Source organism: Rattus norvegicus, chromosome 8 (assembly GCF_021556685.1).
Source record: "Rattus norvegicus strain SHRSP/BbbUtx chromosome 8, alternate assembly SHRSP_T2T, whole genome shotgun sequence".
Lineage (NCBI taxonomy): Eukaryota > Metazoa > Chordata > Mammalia > Rodentia > Muridae > Rattus > Rattus norvegicus.
The window spans coordinates 108,861,197-108,873,256 of record NC_141541.1 but is presented as its reverse complement, the minus strand read 5'-3'; the positions used below and the strand labels follow the sequence as shown (position 1 = coordinate 108,873,256).

Sequence of the window (12,060 nt, the reverse complement as noted above, 5' to 3'; positions counted from 1 at the left end):
GGATAAAGGCTCTGTCACCGATCCCGACAACCCAAGGTGGATCCTTGGAGCCTACACACACACACACACACACACACACACACACACACACACACACACACACACCCCAAATAAATATTAATAGATAAAACATTTCAAAAAGTACATTGTAGGATTGGAGAGAGGATTCCTCCATCAAGAGAACCTGTTGCTCTTTCAGAGGACCCAGGTTGGGCTCCTAGCACCCACATGCTGCATACAACTGTTTGCTATTTCAGTTCCAGGAATTTGGTGTCCTCTTCTGATCTCCGAGGGAACTGTATGTAAGTAAAACATCTAACACACATCAAAGAAAGGGTTTTTGTTTTTGTTTTTTTAAATAGCAACTTGCTCCTCAGCAGAAACAAGAGGCAGAAAGCATCAGAATGATCCTTAAAGTACTGAAAAAACAAACAACTCTTTAGTGACCGCTCGCCTCCTATAGAATAAACTCTAAGGACCTCAGCTCTCCTGACATACTGCTTCAATTCTAGCCACCGTGTCTGCTCCACCAACATACTACAATTACTCAATGTCTCTCTATTAGGTAACTCCCTCCCAAACCCTTCTTTTTGCGCAAACAGTCTTACTACACATTTCCCCTCTCATTGTGGCTTAATGCCCATCTGTCCCTAGATACAATGTTGATGTGTTTAGCATAGAATACGGGTTGGTTTAAATCTCAGTATCTGACACTGGTGTAGACTTGAGATATACAGTGCCTCCTGCAGCACCTACCATACAAAGCAGACTCTTTCCTATAACAGCACAACCATACTAAATCCACAAGTTAAATTTGTTTAGTATGGCCCACTGATTTTTACATTTGAAGATCAAGTCTGGGATAACTTCTTGATAACCATAAGATAAGATAGGTAGGATTTTCTTCCTCCTAATCATTCCTGTATGATAGGGACACTAAACTAGGTCATTCTTTTTTTTTTTTTTTTTTTGGTTCTTTTTTTCGGAGCTGGGGACCGAACCCAGGGCCTTGCGCTTCCTAGGCAAGCGCTTTACCACTGAGCTAAATCCCCAACCCCTAAACTAGGTCATTCTAACCATAAGCTGCCAATAGTTCTCTGGGAAAGGTCTTAAGGCATGGAGAGTTCTTATTTCCTTTCTACACTACCCCAAATATCCTCCTTCAGAGTTAATGGGGGTGAGCTGCCTGTATGGTTTTTGGTTTGCTTTTGAGATAGGGTCTCTCTATGTAGCCTTGACTGTCTTGGAATTTGCTATATGAATCAGGCTGGCTTTGAACTTGCAAAACTTGAACCTGTCTATGCAGGTGTAATGTGTAATGGTCTGTATGATTTTTTTTTTTTTTAGACAGGGTTTCTCTGTGTAGCCAGGGTGTCCTGGAACTCACTCTGTAGACCAGGCTGGCCTCGATCCATCTGCTTCAGCCTTCCAAGTGCTGGGATTAAAGGCATGTACCACCCCCTTGTCTGCAGTATGTATGGTTTTTAATATATGATTTGCATTCCTACTTTTGATACTAACAATAGAACATAGGCAGAGTATCCTCTGCCCAGCTTTACCACCTACTTTTCTTACTCAGGATAAGAAGGCGCTACAGGTAATTTGTATTTTACCTAGGGCAGGCCACCATATCTATTAACATGCAACTAGGTTAAAGGCAGAGAAGTAACTTTTTAGGACTTACCGGTAGGACCTGTATTACAGCGGAAGGAAGGGGTGGAGAGGTGGTTCAGTGACTAAGAGCGCCAGTTTTCCAAGGGACCCCAGTTTCATTCCCAGCACCCACAGGGTAGTTCAAAACCATCTGTAACTTTTTTTCTGCGGATCCTATATCCTCTTTTGGCCTCCAGGGGTAGCAGGCACGCACATGATACACAAGTACACATGTACACCAAACACTCGAACACACAAAAAATAAAAATGAATAAAAGGGGAAAGGAAGATGTATTAATTCCTCGATTATTGACGATGATGTTGTGCTAGGCATGGAGTGAGGGTGGGTGGGTGCTGACACAGTTCCTCTTGTAATAGACTTTGCAATCTAGGTATATGGGTGCAGCTACGCCGGAGGCAAAACCCGTGTTTCAATAAAGTTACCTAACCTAGAGTGCTGCTTTTAGGTGCCACAGCTATACTAAGTAGCAAGGGTGTTCGGAAATAGTGAGGCAGGTTATTGGTGGCTGTAGGGCTAATTGGGAAGGAGAATCGATTTCTTAATGGCTTAGCGGGTGGCTGGGGCTGTGCCACTGCCACGCTCAACCCAAGGGCAAAGGTAACAGTGCTTTTCACAGAACTGGAAGCGGAGAGTGAAGGCTACCCACGCGCCAGGGCACTCGGAAGTTCCTCACACAGCTTATTTTGGTTGTGGTTTTAGTTAACAAACATTTTACATTTTCTCCGAGGCTTGATTTTTCTTTGTCGCTCTCTGTCCCTAAGATCTGTAGGTGGTCGGCCCTTTCAGAAGCAGGAACCAGAGTAGTTTGGGTTGAACTCGGGACCACTGTTCGACATTAATGAGCGATTATAATGACAGGTTTTAGTAGGGCTTGGAGAGGCGGAGAGTAACCAGCTACCGAGGAAGCTGGGGGAGAAAAAGGCAGTGGGGCCCAGCGAACCTCACCTTCTCCTGTCCAAACGCTGCGCAGCCTCAGCTCACTGAACAGTGAGCGCCGCGCTTGAGTGACAAGCCCGTTCGCCCAATCAGGGAGCGGCTCATTCCTCTGACGAATCAGGGGCGGGCGCCGGAGGCGAAGGAGCCTATTAGGTTAGGTGTGGAGCGGGTTTCCTGCCCGCAACGGTCCGCCCACCGGTTGCGCGCGCCCCGCCCCTCTCTGAGAGCTACGCGGCGGCGCAGCACAGGCCTCGTGCGGTAACGGCATCCGGCCAGCCGCGGTGGCGTCCCGGTGCAGTCCTCAGGTGACTGGAGCCGCGGGCTCGGCGGAGGGAAGGTGAGATGGCCTTGCCCGCGTGCGGACACACGCACCGTCCTTTCGGTCTCCTAGTCTGTCCGCGCTGCCTGCTAGTCTCTGGTCGCTTCCTCTTCCCCGGCGAAGTTAGCCCGGGGGCGCCGTCTGCTGGCGGCGGAGCGGAGCGGAGGGGGCGGGGAGGCCGCTCGGCGGAGCTCCGGTGTCCGCGGTGCCGCCCGGTGACCCCGCGCGGCCTCTGGCCTGAGCTACGAGCCCTGCTCGGGGAGCCGAGCAGGCAAGTGTGCGGCGCGCTATCTCGGCGGTTCTCAGAAAGCCCTGTCGCGGTCTGTGGTGTGTCCGAGGCCGGGACGGTAGGGACGCGGGCTGGCAGGCAGGAAGGGCGCTCTCACCTCCAGCCGCCAACCGGAGGAAGCCGTGAGGGGGGACATCCTCGGGCGCGCCCTCCCCTCCCCCTCCCGTTCCAGAGCAGGAGAGATGGGGTTGTCTGGGGTGGCTGTTGAGGTGGGGTAGGTCCAGGAAAAACAGCCCATTGGGTTGGTTTTCGTACGGGTTTCCGCACTAGTTCGGTTCAGTCTGTTAACAGCTGGGTTGGAAGGAAGCTGGTTTTTTGTTCAGGGTTGAGGACCGTAACATCATCTTAACATTATCGCTTGGTTAATGTCGAGCGGAGCTGAAGTCACCCAAAGACAATACTGCCCTTTAGTTAGGTAAGAATCCATAGGAGTTAGGAAAGAACGAGATGAAGAAAACTTCCTGACCCCCATCTTGGGTGGGGAGCAGTGAGATCAGTGTTCAGCCCAAAACGGGTAAAGTTTTGCAAGAAGTGTTCATTTTCAAAAGAGTTACTTTGATAGCTTGATGATCAATCAGCCTTAACGATTTCTTAAGCACCCTGGAAATCAGTTGCAAGCTTTCAGCCTTTAGCGACGTCACCACATGAACAGAGAGTCCAAGAAGACAGTTTGGTTTGATAATTTTCAGTCTTGTTTTTAAGTAGACCTTCTCTCCGCATCGTGATAGTAAGTCAAAGCATATGCATTGGCTGATTAGTACTTTTTTCATCATGCTCACATTGGATGTTTTCTCTGGGAAGAGCTTCTGTAGGAATTGGCTAGAATAACTTAAGCATGCATTGTGTTGATGTCTCAGCTGTATGTATGAACATTAACTTTGAAAAGACTTGCCTCCCTGTCAAGCATTTTTTGTTTTGGTTTTCCAAGCCTTACAGATCCTATGTAAACAAGTTGGCATATCAATGTATTGCTTTTATTAAACACTGAGTGATAGTTTATGCTGCTGACTTTCATAATTTGAGAACTTAGTTTTAGAGTTCAAGGCTTGATGTGATTATTGTTGTAAATAAATTCCTTTTCAGGAAAACTTGGAAAAAAAAATGAATTCACCTTGGTAGTATTTGGAAGAATGCATGGTTTCAATGCCAGAAAACCAATGATTATTTCACTGTTAAGTAAAATTGAAGGAAACTTAAAATTAGAAATTACTGAACATTTAACAAATCCAACAGTTTGAAGAAAGTTTGACAGGCCCGGATGATTCTCACTTTAATCTGTCTGAGAAATAAAACTTAAAAGTCTTCCCTGGGGCTGCAGAGATGGCTCAGTGGTTAAGAGCACTGACTCCTCTTCCAAAGGTCCTGCGTTCAACTCCCAGCAACCACATGGTGGCTCACAACCATCTGTAATGGGATCCGATGCCCTCTTCTGGTGTGTCTGAAGATAGCAACAGTGTACTTATGTACATAAAATAAATAAATCTTTAAAAAGTCTTCTCTGCAAAACTGATGCATGCGCTGTCTTTCTTTGGTGATACATTCTGTAACATGCTTTCAGTAACCCAGACATAAACCTTTAACAGTGTCCTATTTTTTTGTAGTCGTTTTCTTTAAAAAAAAAACAAAAAACAAAAAACAAAAAAACCTTCCCTTCCTATTCTTATATATTGTTTAAATTTCCGCTTCTGAACTGCTCACTTGCCCTAGCTGGGTTTTCTGCCTGGGTGTTCACAAATGTGTTCTGCCTGTGCTGATCTTAAAATACGACTTTGAACATATTTTTACTGTTTAGACACTAGTAATATCTTTCGTCTAGATTTCAGTCTTTTAAGGGTTTATTTTTATTTTATGCGTTTGAGTGTTTTGCCTACATAGAAGCGCACAGCATGTGGTGTGGGTTCTGGGAACAGAACGGAGATCCTCTGCTAGAGCTCTTAACCACTGAACCATCTGTCCTAGCACAGGAAGAAAGTTGTCTGCAGATTACTAAAGTAGCAAAGTAAAAGTCTCCCTTCCATAATCTCCTTCCTCCCTTCCTCACCCCTCTCTTCTCTTTCCCCTTCCTGACTCTTTCCTTCCCTCAGTTTTGGGGTCAGATCCATGGCTTCTCATAAACCACTGAGTTATATCATCAGTCTAAAGTTCTATTTTTTAAAAAAGATTATTACATTTTTGTTTGTGTGTGTGTGTGTATGTGGGGGGTGGGTGGACAGGCAATGTGCTTATGGCAGAGTCAGAGGACAGCTTGAGGGAGTCAGTTGTCTGTCCACCACATAGGTCCCTTGACTTGAACTCAGGTTTGTAGGCTTGGCAGCAGGTACCTTTACCTGCAGAGGCATCCGACACCCAACCAGAGTTATAGTTTTTACAAATAGTTAAACATTTTAAAAAGTGTGTGTGTGTGTGTGTGTGTGTGTGTGTATGTATGTATGTATGTATGTATGTATGTATGTTGAGGACATGATATGTGTACACAAAGGCAGGTGCCTGAAAAAGGAGGCTAGAAAAAAGTGTCAGATATGGTGGAGTTGGACTTACAGGCACTTACTTATGAGTCTCCTGATATAGTTGCTGGAATCAACCTTAGATCTTTTGCAAGAATAGTACTTGAATTTAACCAGAGCCATCTTTCCAGCGCCCAGAAATTTAATTTTGATTTTTGAGGAAAGGTTGTCAAAAATTTGTTACTTATGTTAATCTGTCTTTTTTTTTTTTTTTTTTTTTTGCATTTCCCTCTTTTCGAGTTAGCATACAAAGTGATGGGTTTTGTGATGGTGTTTGCATATGTATTTATTGCTGTGCTTTTTCCTTAAACATCCTTTTCCCCAGCTGACATCTTTCTTTCCCTTGCTTTTTAATTTTATATGGATTTATGTCATGATGTCATGGAACATTGTTAAAACACTGGAATCTAGCCCTTTGTTTTTTAGATTGGGAAAGTGAAATGCAAAATAACTTGAGATTTACACATCCTGATGTTGGTGCAGAGCTGAGATGCAAATGTCATCTTATTCAAGTATCGTGTGTTCTTTCTGATACCATATTATTACTGTGTACAATATGTAATATTTGTTTTATATATTCCCCCTAGAGATCCAGCACTTTTTATTTTGAAAATAAAAAAAATGGGCTCTCAAATCATTGCTCTAAATTTTTGCTCAAATTATGTTCTGATGTGATCTTCCATCTATCTGATTCAGCCTTTGGCGTATCTAGGATTTCTGGTATATGACCTTTTATTTGTACTTCTCAGACTCCATGTATTAGGAGCATTAACAAAATAAGTTGTCTCTGTGGTTGAGGCCTGTAGCCTTCTAAGAAGTGTACGCTGTTGCTAGGGATGTAGCTCTGGGGGAGGCAGAAGGAGGTTGGATCCTTAGCACCAAAGGGAAAAGACAGTGGATGGCTGCCTTACAGGTTTTGCTGTTAGGAAGTTGAGGATCTTCCTTGACTTATTTGATAAAAATGACTCTCTGGGGGACTTTGAAAGGATACTGAAATGGTTTGGAGGAAGCTTGGAGGGTTTATCATGTAACTAAATGTAATGAGCTAGCTAAATGTTCCTTCTCTGGGTGTTAAAACAGTAACACTTTCACATTTTGTTTGTCAAGCCTCAGCTCTGCAGTCTGCTTGTTAAACACATTGTAACAATCACCTTCCATTTTGTAGCGCTAGAGCTTTTTATTTTTTTAACTCTAAAGTTTGTTAATAAAAGCAGTGTTGTCTTGCCTATGATGAGTTCAGTGGTGCAAAGAGCACAGAAACCTGCCAGGCAAAGTTCTTCTGAGTCTTCTCTCCTATAATCCCCCACCCCCCTTTCTCTGTGTGAGAAAAGGTCTCACTTAACAGTCCTGGTTTGAGCTGAAAATTACTAAGGTAGACCAGGCTGGCCTCAAACTCACTAAACATCCTCCTGTCTCTTGCCTCCCAGGCACTGGGATTGAAGGTATACTCCGCCAGGCCTCACTGAGTGCTTCCTTTTTTGATCAGAAAAAGATTAGAAGCTATTTTTTCATTTATACTTTGGTTGGTTAACATGGCTTGCTTTTTTTTTTTTTTTTTTTTTATTTGTTTAAATAAACTGCCAAATCCTAGATCTCAGACTGAGGCAGAATTGCAGGCTTGAGGTTAGCCTGGGCTATGTAGTACAGTCTTAAAACAAAACTACAAGTTAAAAAGTCTGTTGAGCCTGGTGTAGTGGTGCATGCCTTTAATCCCAGTGCCTGGGAGGGCAGAGGAAGAGTGATTTCTTGTGAGTTGAGGCCAGCCTTGTCTACAAAGCAAGTTCCAGGACAGCCAGGACAAACGAGAAGTCCTATCTTGAAAAATAAAAAGAAACAGAAAAATTCTGTTGAAATGCTGATTCTTATTTATTTCTGAAATTATCTTTAGGGATTTGCATATTCTATATAAATACGGTATGGGTGATGCCAGCTTTTCTTCAGATGATTTGAATAAAGTACATCAGTGAGAGTGTGTGGAAAATTTGTTTCAGGCTGGTCTTGACCTTACTCTGTTGAACCTCCTGATCTTCTGCTTCCAAGTCCCCTAAGTGTGGGCCATCTTTCTTTGTGTGTGCAGTGCTGGATCTTGAAAGTGAGGCTTTGTTCTTGCTAGGAGGGCACTTTACCAACTGAGCTATGTCCCTAGCCTGGACATTTTTTTTAAGAGTAGGTGCTTCTTAAATGATTTTTCTTTTGTTTAATCAGTCTTCCAAAACTTTTATCACACATCTCTAAATCATGTTATGTGTGTAGATCAACTCAAATAATAGAATACTTTGGCACAATGTAGCATCTTTAAAGCATTCGAGCTCTATTGAAGAAACATATTGACAGGGGAGTGGAAAATTTTCCTGGGAAATGCTTCATCATTTTCAGCTACTACAAGTTTTTTAAACTTTTAAAGGGATGTTTTGATTGTTTTCGTGTTCGCGCTATGTCCGTTTGCTTTCTATTGCTTTGATAAATACCATGACATCTTGTAGAGAAAGGGTTTATTTGATTTACATGATCAACAATCAATTGTTGAGGAAGGTCAGAACAGAAACTCCAGCAGGAGCAGAGGCAGAAACTGTTATGGCTTGCCAATCTTGCTTTTTATTATTTTTTTAAATTAATTAATAGCTGGATAGTTTTATTCCCCCTGCCTACTGTATGGTTCAGAGCACTGGTTGATTTTCCAGAGGACCTGGTTCAATTCCCAGCATCACCAAGTCTGTTCACAACTGTCTGTACCTCCAGTTCCCGAAGATCTGACACCTCTTCTGACCTCCTTGGGCACTCCATTATGTATATTTACTATTCCTTATCGATAGCCATAGGACATTGATTCTGTGGGTGAACAAGGGTGGTCAGTAGACCTGTAATCCCAGTGCTAGGGAGGCTGAAGATAAGAAGGGCACAATTTTAGGGCCACTGTATCCTGTATAATGATTTCAAGGCCAGCATGGGCTACACAGTGTGGCCTGCCTGCCTGTCTGTCTGCCTGTCTGTCTGCCTGCCTCTCACCCCCACCCCGACATACACACACCAAACAGCAACAAAAATCTAACCAGAACGTACATAAAAGTGAGTGCAGATTCCTTCTTCACCACTGATTTCCTAGAAGTGGACATGCTGGGTCACACCACTATTATAGTTTTTCCAGGAACCTCCACACTGTAGAGTCCTGCTGTGATGACTTAATGACGAAGTCCCCGATTGGCTCAGATAGTTTAGCCCTTGTGTTTGGGGAGGTGGTGCAGCCTTGCTGAAGGAAGGATGTCTCTGGGTGGGCTTTTTGTAGCACCCATTTCCAGTTCACCACCTCTGCATCTTGTTTGCAGTTGTATATGTGATTAGTCTCTTAGCTTCTGTTCCTGTTGCTTGTCATTTTACTGCCATGTTGCTTTTCCATGATGTTTTCTTACCTCTTTGGAACCATAAGCCAACAGAGTCTTTTATCACAGCAATAGAAAAGTAATGAATATACTACCAACACTAATTTCTCAGCTCATCCTCATCTGTGCCTACTTCTTTTTTTAATCATATGGTTTTGATTTGCATTTCTCTAGTGATGAATGAAGAGTATTTTTATGTATTTATTGGCTTTTGTATATCCTGAGAATTACCTACTTACAACATTTGCCTATTTATTATTGTATGTGTGTGTATATACACACATACACACACACACACACACACACACACACACACACACACACACACACACACACACATTTTAGATAAAGCTTCATTCTGTAGCCCAGACTGACCTTGAATTAATCTTTTCCCCTCCACCTCTTGAGTGCTGGAACTGTGAGATGTTCTTGCAAGCCAGCTAGTTGCCCACTTATAATTGTATTATTTGTAGTTGAATTGTCTTGAGTTTTTATGTGAATTAATACCATGTTAGAGGAATAGTTTGCCATTGTTTTCTTCCATTTTGTACAGTTTTCTCATTTTTGGTGGTTTCCTTTGTTAGAATGAAATTTTATTTTATTTTTCTTTAATGTAGTCAGTCTCATTGGTTAGTTTTTGCTTTTGTTCCTTGATCTTTTGGTATTTTACCTAAAAATCTTGCTCAGACCCATGTCCAAAAGCATTTTTCTTGTATATTCTTCTAGTGTTTTCATAGTTTTAGAATTAAATTTAAATCTTAGTTCCATTTTGAATTATTTTTTATTTACATCAAGAAATAGGGGCAGATGTTTTACTTTTATGCAGTTCTATATTCAGTCTTCCAAGAAGTATTGATTAAAGAGACTTTCCTTTTTCATCAATATACTTGCCTTTGTTGAAAATTTGATGTTAAATATGTGGACTTAGTTAATTTTTTCCTAGTTATTTGTATATTTTTAAAAAGTTAAGTTTTGTATGTTGATTTTTGTTGTTTTGCCATTTTGTTTTTGGAGGGAGTGTCTCCCTCTCCTCCCTCCCCCTCTCCCCCCTCTCTCCCTCCTCCTCTCCCTCTCTCCCCATCTCCCTCCTCCCCATCTCCCTCCTCCCCTTTCCCCCTCTCTCCCTGGGCTTCTCCCTCTCCCCCTCCCCCTCCCTCTCCTCTGTGGCCCTGGCTGGCCTTGAATTTACAGAGGTCTGTCTAATTCTGCCTCATGAGTTAATTTTTGTTTGTTTTTGTTTTTTGAGACAGGTTTTCTTTGTATAACAGTCCTGGCTGTCCTGGGACTTACCTTGTAGACCAGGCTGGTCTTGAAATCACAGGGATCTGCCTGCCTCTGTTTTAAAGCTCTGGGATTGAAGGTGCGTGCCACCACACCTGGCAGGGATAATTTTGATATCGTATAGCTGTAATGGACTTTTTAGAATGTCTAGGTTTTTCTATATAAAAAAAATTATTCTCTCTACTGTGGTTACATTTCTGTTGATTTGCTGATATGCTAAAAATGCTCTGACCAAAAGCAGCACAGAGGAGGGGAGGGGAGGAATGGGTTTATTTCAGCGTGTAGGTTACTCTACCATTATTGAAAAATCAGGGCAGAAAGTCAAGTAGGAATTTAAAGCAGAAACTCTAGAGAGACATTGCTTGCTAGCTTATTTACCGGCTCACGGTGAGAGTGTGTGTGTGTGTGTGTGTGTGTGTGTGTGTGTGTGTGAGAGTGTGTGTGTGTGTGAGAGTGTGTGTGTGTGAGTGTGTGTGTGTGTGTGTGTGTGTGTGTGTTAATACAGCTTGGACCACCTGCCAGGCACAGTGGTTTGGGTCTTCCTCCATCAATTAGTAACTAAGCTAGCTTCCCACTGACTTGCCCAGAGGCTAGTCTGATCTGGGCAGTCCCTCAGCTGAGACTCTCAAGTGAGTAAGCTGTGCTAATAGTTAAGGCTAACAAGGGCACTTCAACATGAAGGGGTAGTTTGAATCCCTTACTTTTATTTTGAAAAATATTTATGTGTATGAGTGTTAGCCTGTGTGTATGTATGTGTGTTGCTGTCCCTGGAGGCCAGAAGAGGGTGTGGGATTCCCTGGAACTGGTGTTAACAAGTGATGGAGCAGCCATGTGGGTGCTTTGACCAAACCTGTTAGTTCTTCAAGAGCAGCAAGTGCTCTTAACTGCAGTTAACTCTAGCTCCAGAATTTCCCGTATTTTCATTTATTCGTGTGTACGTGTTTGTGTGTGGGTGAGTGCCATGTGTGTTTAGGTTCTCCACAGAGGCCAGAAGAAGGTGTTGAGCTCCTTGGAGCTCCAGTTATAGGCCTTTGTGAGCCACTGGATGAGGGTCCTGAGAACTGAACTGGGCTCTTCAGGAGGAACAAGTGCTCTTACCACTGTGCTGTGTCTCCAGCTCCCACATTGTTATTTTTTGATGAAAAATGATTATTATTATGTTTGGTATGTATGGATGTTTGCTTGCCACTGTATGTGGGAGGTCAGAGGATGATAACTTATGGGGAGTTGGTTCTTTTATTTTTACATGGGTCCGGGGATTGATCACGTTGTTGGATTTTCATAGCAAGAGTATCAGATGCACCTTTTTCTTCATTTCGTCAGAATTTTCTCTGTTGTTTGGTGCTGAGGTTGAACCACTAAGCATTTACTCTGTTGCTGAGCTGACTGAATTGTGTCCCGCACTCCTGGCTTTCTTTGTGTTAGGTAGCATGACTACTAAGTGCTTTGGAGAAGGTTTTTTGTTTTTAAAAGTTTAAAATAGGGCTGGGGATTTAGCTCAGTGGTAGAGCGCTTACCTAGGAAGCGCAAGGCCCTGGGTTCGGTCCCCAGCTCCGAAAAAAAGAATCAAAAAAAAAAATCCGAAAAAAAAAAGTTTAAAATAATAATAGTAATAATAATGATAATCTTATTATTTTGTGTAAGTTTTCTATGTTTTCCCCTTCTTTTTAAGCACAAAC

General features: G+C 42.8%; 1 protein-coding gene across 5 annotated transcripts in view; it reads left to right on the top strand.

Annotated features, from left to right (window-relative positions):
* Nucleotides 1-2,831: 2,831 nt before the first annotated feature.
* Nucleotides 2,832-12,060, top strand: part of Nck1 (NCK adaptor protein 1) — a 54,430-nt gene continuing 45,201 nt past the window's right edge. The window contains exon 1 of one of the 5 annotated variants that reach the window (NM_001106851.2): nucleotides 2,832-2,948. The gene's annotated coding sequence lies outside the window, so the exon portion shown is untranslated. Of the gene's footprint in view, nucleotides 3,947-12,060 lie in introns of all 5 variants that reach the window. The other 4 variants (XM_087561301.1, XM_087561297.1, XM_087561299.1 and 1 more) reach the window with 4 other exon arrangements.